The 7,815-nt window shown below is 30.4% G+C and overlaps 1 pseudogene; it reads left to right on the top strand.

Annotated features, from left to right (window-relative positions):
* Positions 1–777: 777 nt before the first annotated feature.
* LOC125422116 (protein PIN-LIKES 2-like) lies at positions 778–5,642 on the top strand (annotated as a pseudogene).
* Positions 5,643–7,815: the final 2,173 nt, after the last annotated feature.

Genomic DNA, 7,815 nt, shown 5'->3' with positions numbered 1-7,815 from the left:
ATCTAGATGGGATATTATTTTACTTAATGTTTTTAGAAGTATTTTATGTATTGACTTTAATAATTTGATATCTCTAATTCCAATTAAAATATCTATTTTCAACCCACAAAAATCTATAAAAACAAGAAATTTAACCTCTCTCTCTTTATATATATTGTTTTGATAATTCTAAATTCTAAATTTTGGTGTTAAAATTTCCTTCCCAATTTAAAAAAATATAGAGAGAGAGAAGAAAAAACTCAAATCCGGACTATCTAACTTTTAAAAAATCAGTATCTAAATTTTGACTCTGTATATTTTACGTTTGATTTCACTATTTTGAATTTAAAGTAAACCTACTCTTTATATACTCAGTCTTGTCAATTGGGTTATGACTTTTCTAACGGTACTGGAGAAAAGGAAAAAGAAAAAAAAAAAAATTGGGCTTTTCATTAGTTGGACCCCAATAGATATTAGTAGGCCTCTTGGGCGTGGAAAAAAAATTTACAAAGAAAATAAATATTCAAAAATAAAATAAAATAAAAAACGCATAAAATCTGAAATTCAAAAAATAGGGGTTAGAGCGGGAACGCTAGCGGTAAACCTCGTAATAAAGACGACGAAATTCGGAGCCAATTAAAAGGGCATTCTATCACATATTCTTCTCTCTCTCCCTCTCTCTCTCTCTCTCTCTCTCTCTCTCTCTCTCTCTCTTTTTCTCTTAAATCTTCGTTCTTCAATAAACGATCTATTTCACTATGTCGCGTTGAATCATCAAAACAAAAAAATAAAATAAAAATGTGTTCCTCAAAATTGTCTCACTGTTCTTTTCCGTCTAAGACGTTGAAGAGAATTTTGGTGGTAATTTCTGAGAAGCAAGCAATTAGCTACGGAGGCATAGATTGTTACGTTCCAAGGGAGAGAATTGTTCTCCACTACATCGATTCCGTGCAGAAGATTGTGATCAAAGAGGTGCAGGGCCTCCAGAAAACTCCCTCCGCCATCGCCGCAGAGAGACGCAGAAAGATTCGCAATCTTATGTCCATGCGCTAGTTTCCATCATCCATGGCGGTGGTGCTTTGAAATCGGACACGCTCATAGATAAGCGACGCCCTTGTGTTTCTGAGTAACTTGTTGATGAAGAAATCGCACCGACGCATATTAAAATTCGCCTTTCTTCTGCTTCCAATCGAAGAAGCAATCCCAAACCCTAACATATATTCTTTTTTCGTTCGATTAAATCTCTGGTTTTTTTTTATTTTTTTTTCTAATTAAATTGTTTCTTGTTGATGCAGGGCTGTGAAAGGGTTGAAAGGTATGCAAGAAGATTAAGACTCCATTACTGGAAACTAATTAAGGAAGCGGGCCATTAAAACCCCAATATGTTAGCGGCAGAGAATTTCTATTCATGTCCTTCAGGCATCGACACGTCTATTTCTCTGAAACTCGCTCAAGATCCTTATGTATATATATATATATATATATATGTGTGTGTGTGTATGTGTGTGTGTGTAATATGTCTCAAGATATTGAAAAATATTATCAGCAGATGACTTGAATTTTGCTCTGAATATGCTACTTGATTGCACTTTATTGATACTAATTGGTTATGAAAATTTATTTATATGAATTCAATCTCTCAGTTCTTTTCCTTTTTTTTTTTTTTTTCAACTAGACAATTAATGCATGTAATATGAAAAAGAGCAAGCAACTACTTTTATTGTTTGTAAATTAAATATACATTTAGAAAGTCATAAATATATATATATATATATATATATATATATATATATATGTGTGTGTGTGTTCATGTGTAGGAAAATTTCACTATACGATTTCTATTTAATTATTATTTTTACACTAATTACTATATGGAAAAGAATTAAATATGTATATGCAACTTGCAATTTTACGAGTTTAAAGTAATAAAAACAAATTGAATCATATAGGTTATTAAGAATTTTATATATCACACGCAAATATGTTGTTGATTTCGTTTTTTTTTTTTTTTTTTTTTTTGGGGGAAGGGGGGGGGGGGGGTGGTGAATGTACGCCAATATATTGTTAATTATATATCATATATACCTTTCGTACGACCAATAGTGTATATATTACTGGCTTTATGTCTTTGGAAAAAGCTTTGAGCAATACTTCGATATCCCCCTTAGCAATTAATGATCATCAAGAAAGAGGACAAAACCACCATTGCTGCAATATTTAAATGCCATTTCCATGCACTTAGCAAACGTCCCTGCAGCACCTAATTTCTTGATATCAAAGGAAATTAATTTAACGTCAAATATTGGATTATTATAAGGTTGAAGAAGAAGATCATGAAGCAAAGCTACTTGAGAAGGTCGAGAGTTTGCATGTGCTACATGTGAGATATATTGCATTACGACCAATAATCGCATCATTAATTATTATTGCACAAAATCTTATTTTCATGAAAGGCATACTACCTCAAAGTTTTATAATTAAACTTTTTTTTTTCTGTTCAAAATTAATATATTTCAGTATTTTAAAGTACACAAAACCATAACTTATAAATAAAGAGAGCTCATACTAGCTAGGATGTATTTGATGTAGAAGTTAGACCTGGCAATTTAGATCATGACACGGCGACACGACTCGAAAACGACACGGAATAAATGGGTTTAGGTTTATTATAAATGGGTTTGGGTCATAATCGGATCAACCTGTTTAACACGATTATTAATCGTGTCATTTTCGGATTGACCTGTTTAACTTGAAATTGACCCGTTACGACTCATTTATTAAACGTGTCAGTTTCAACCCAACACGATTATATACCTATTACAACCCATTTAAATTTAATTTTAAATTAATATTTTATCACTAATATAATATTTAATAACTAAAAAATATTATAAATTAAAAATTTTATAAAAATAATTTTCTATTACTAATTTTTTAAAAACAAAAAATACATCTTTAATAAAACAAAAACATAAAAATAAAATAAAAATAAAATTTTTTTTCGGATTAATAGGTTAATTTTCGGGTTAAGGGGTTAATAGATTAGTTTTCGGGTTAATAGGTCAATTTCAGGTTAACAGGTTAATAGGTCAACACGACCCGTTAAAATAATCGTATTAAACGGGTCGTGTCATGTTGACCTGTTTATAAACAGGTCGAGTTAGTGTTTTAGGTACCTGACACGATTAATAAATGGGTCGTGTTCGGGTTAGGTATTTTTGACACGATTATTAAACGGGTTGATACAAACACGACCCGCCAACACGAATTGCCAGGTATAGTAGAAGTTATATTAAAAGAAATCTCATATTTAAATATTCTTTTTTTTAATAATTAACTAAAAGTGCGATATATTTTAATGTCTAATTGTAAATAGGTTTTGAAGGTTGAAGACGTTTAAGTAAGCTTAATGGCTTTACAATTCGACGATTAGTGGATTATTTCTTTCTTTTGGTAATAATTAAGTGTCCGTGTCTCTTTCTAAACATCAAAGGATTTCATTATATAAATAATTTTGTTTCCCAAAAAGGGGGTGACCTATTTGTTATGTTGAAGGCATAATTTATGTAGGTTGTATTTGCTCAGCCCGCCCCATTCTCTCTTGGTAGTTACTCATCAACTTGTTACAAACAAACCCAACCCATTAACAAAAATAATAATAATAATAATAATAATGACAATAAATAGGATAAACAGGACCAACGTGTATATACCCTTTCATGATACCCAAAAGCCATTAATTTGATTTACGACTCTAAGGTAGCTACAACATTTTATTATAATTTCTTCTCTGTCTTGTTATAAACTTCTGGACAACATAAAAGTTGCAATGGGGACAAGATATCTAGTAGTTCTAATGTGACATGTAACTTAGGCCTTTTGAATCCAGATGCAGTATATTGTTCAACAATACTTTTACAGTATTTTATTCCAACTCCTACAATTAATTGGCCTAATTAAAGTAATCAATATATAAACAATGCATCGTTTCATTGATGAAATGTTAGAAAAATTGATCACTTTCCCACATAATCTTTTTAGAAAAATCGATCATGCTCTCACAAAATCCTTTTTTTTTTCAAAAATAAATAAATAAATAAATATGGCAGGTAGGTCCTTAAAGACGCAATAATTCCATGACTTTGACAATCTTGTTAACAAGTAGTTGCTAATTCAGCCTCTACGCCAGATCCAATTATTTCAGTTAGAAAAGGAGATTTTGTGAGCAATTGCAGCAGGAAGGAGTTTCATCTTTGGAATTTCACAAAACAGTTCAAGAACACGAGGAGAAGGGGGAAAAAAAAAAAAAAAAAAAAAAAAAAGAACAAATAGAGTTCAACATCCTTGCCGTTATGAAGCAAGTAGATATAAAATCTGAAGTTAGAGATGTGCTTAATGCAGTACATCCATTGTTAAAGCTCCACTCTCTTGCTGTGATTGGCTTGTTTATTGCCCACCCAAAAATCCAACTTGTCCCAAAAGCAACTCTCAAGCTTTAAGCAAACTTGTCTTTGTTATGATTTTACCCTGCCTCATTTTCACCAACCTCGGTCCATCCATTACTCTTAAGAATTTAACCCTGGTGGTTCATCCCTGTCAATGTTCTCCTCAGCACTACCGTTGGTTGCATATTGGGATTGCTAGTGGCCATCATTTGCCGGCCGCCGCCTCAATATTTCCGGTTCACCATCATCATGACGGTGTTCGGGAACACGGGTAATCTCCCTCTATCCATTGTTACATCTGTGTGCCACAGCCAGGACAACCCATTTGGTCCAAAATGCCATGTCTCTGGTGTGGCTTATGTTGCTTTCTCTCAATGGGCCTCTGCTATCCTTGTTTACACCCTTGTTTAGCATATGATGGAGCCGCCATTGGAGTACTACGAAATCATCGAGGAAGAGGCTCAGATTGAGATTAAGGAACTGCCTGCTAATGATCTTAGCAGGCCACTCCTTGTTGAAGCTGAATGGCCTGGAATGGAAGACAACAAGACTGAACACTGCAAGACACCCTTTATAGCCAGGCTGTTCAATAACATCTCAGGTCTTTCGAATATGAATAACCTGGAATTCGAATCCTCAGAAGACGAAAATCCGGGTTGTAATTCTGAATCCATTAGATGCTTGGCAGAGCCTAAGATGGTGAGAAAGATAAGGATAGTTACGGAAAGCACTCCAATCCGCCACATTCTTCAGCCTCCGATAATTGTTTCTCTATTGGCCATGGTCATCGGAGTATTTCCCGGGTTGAAAGCATTTGTTTTCGGAGATGATGCTGTGTTTTCTTTCATAACGGTTAGTCTAGAGATTCTAGCAGATGCAATGGTGCCTTCTGCTATGGCGGTTCTTGGAGGAATGCTTGCTGAGGGAACAATTGGTATCATCGTTGCAAGGCTTTTGGTGCTTCCTTTGGTTGGAATTGCGGTGGTACTTTTGGCTGACAGATTGAATTTGTTGGTACCTGGTGACCAATTGTATAAATTTGTTCTTTTGCTGCAATACACAACACCAAGTGCTATATTGTTGGGAGCAATTGCAAGCCTGAGGGGTTATGCAGTGAGAGAAGCTTCATCACTTCTTTTCTGGCAGCATGTTTTTGCTGTTTTCTCTCTTTCATTGTATATAACTCTTTACTTTAAAATGTTGCTGGCTTATATTTAATGGATATGCTTAATAGTGACAATCTTCTCTGTCTTGTTTAATCTTTTTTATTATCGAATGCTTATATTCTTTCTATTTTTCCTTTCCACTTTCTCTTCATCTTTCTAGTTTCCTCTCCCTGTTTTTAAATACTATTTAGAGTTTCCATATATATATATATATATATATATATAGGGAAAATGGAAAAAAAAAAAAAAAAAAAAAAAAAAAAAGAAGAGGTTTAGAGCCAAACCAAGCCTGAAATCTAACCTAACTATGCTCGTTAGAATTCAAACCCGAATACTAAAAATGGGCTTTATAAGGTCGTGATGCCCATACTGTGTTCTTAATAAATGAATGAATATTATTTACATCTAATGGAAGAAAAGAAAACACAAGAAAAAGAAAAACACATGACACAAATGTTACACTATGTCTGCAATGGTAAATATATATTGGATATATAAATTGAGAGGTGGTATAATGGATAATTAAATATAAAATTATTTTTCAATGATAATGCATATAAAGTCATTTATAATTATCATTTAATTAAATATTTTATTATTATTATTTTTTGTTTGAAAGAGTTGATGTTTTAAAAATTTTTTTACTTTTTAAAAAATTTTAAAATGTCTAATAGGTCTCTAATAGATATGCATTTTGATAATATTTGAGTCATATTTATTTTAAATTACAGTTAGATAGCAATTTTTTTAAAATACTTTTCGTATTTCTAATGCGGTGTGTTTATTTTTATAATTCACATTTCTACTGAAGATGATTTTATACTTTAATAGTGCAATATATACATATATATATATTCCTTTCTGATTTAAAGTTAACCTTTTTGTTTTTTAGAATTTACAATTTTTTTATTCATGCCAATCATTTTTTTGTCAACCATTGATACATATCGTATAGTTTTTTTTTTTAATGAATAAATAACAAAAATTAATTAATAGTTAGTATGCATTACATTTAAGTTCTAAACACAGTAAAAACTTTTTATAATAATATCATATATTGGAATAGTTTCTATTTAGTCATAAAAAAATTTAGTCTTAATTTAGATTAGTTATAAATAGGAATAAATTCTAGATTGTAATAAATTATAATTTTTTTACGTCTCGTATGAAGGAATTTTATCTCTACATAATGATAATTATGTATACATTGCAAAATATATATGGTATCTTATAGTAAAAATTCATGATGATATACAATAGTTATGTAAAATCGCTTGAGACAATGATTTATTCATTAAAGTTATTATAATATCAATAAAATTGCAAGGATATAATAACTCATTGAAATTGCTACTATTCTTATTGAAGTCAAAATATTTTTCACTATAACTCCAGTAAATCATAATCTTTTTATAGTTATAAAATTAATTTTGTCTAAATAATATAACTATAAAGAGGTTTTGTAAGTAGTATTGAAGTATTAATAATATATGATATAATTTATATTTAAAAGACCTAATTATCCATCATTAATAAAATATTTTAGATATGGATAATTGCATGTAAGCAATTAATAATGCCATTTTATTGTTAAACAAACAGTGCATATTCTTTTTGAAAGAACTAATGAAAAATGAAATTTTACTAATGATTAAAGTATATATTACAACAAAGTAAATAAGTCACTTTAAAAACATGAATATTCAAATTCACTTATTAATGCACTCATAATGTAGTTAAGAAACCAACAGGAAATTATAAGAGAAAATCACAGAACTAATTCTCTCTCTTTATTTTATAATAATTCTCTATATATAATATTTAAATTCACTTATTAATGCACTAGTAATACACTCAACAAGTAAATAGGAGACCGAAAGAGAAAACACAAAGGACTAATTCTCCCTCTTTATTTTATAATTATTTTATATATACATATAATATATAATATAATGGAATTCCATTAATAGCATGACCTAATAGAGAAACCATGAAAATCTTACTTATCAGCTTTTGGATTGCTTTAAAGATCAATAATTGATATTTAAAAATATATTTAATTTTGCTTGTTTAAAGTTTTAGTCTTTCAACAATCTCATATAATTCACTAATTTTAAATTTTAACAGCAATCCAAAAACTAATAATAAAAGATTTAATGGAAAATCCATTATGATGTTCTAATAGGAAATCATTATGATTATATATAGAGAGCTAGGATAATATA

The sequence above is a fragment of the Ziziphus jujuba genome, chromosome 4 (assembly GCF_031755915.1).
Source record: "Ziziphus jujuba cultivar Dongzao chromosome 4, ASM3175591v1".
Classification (NCBI taxonomy): domain Eukaryota; kingdom Viridiplantae; phylum Streptophyta; class Magnoliopsida; order Rosales; family Rhamnaceae; genus Ziziphus; species Ziziphus jujuba.
The sequence above is the reverse complement of the archived record's forward strand: the minus strand, read 5'-3'. Positions and strand labels throughout refer to the sequence as shown.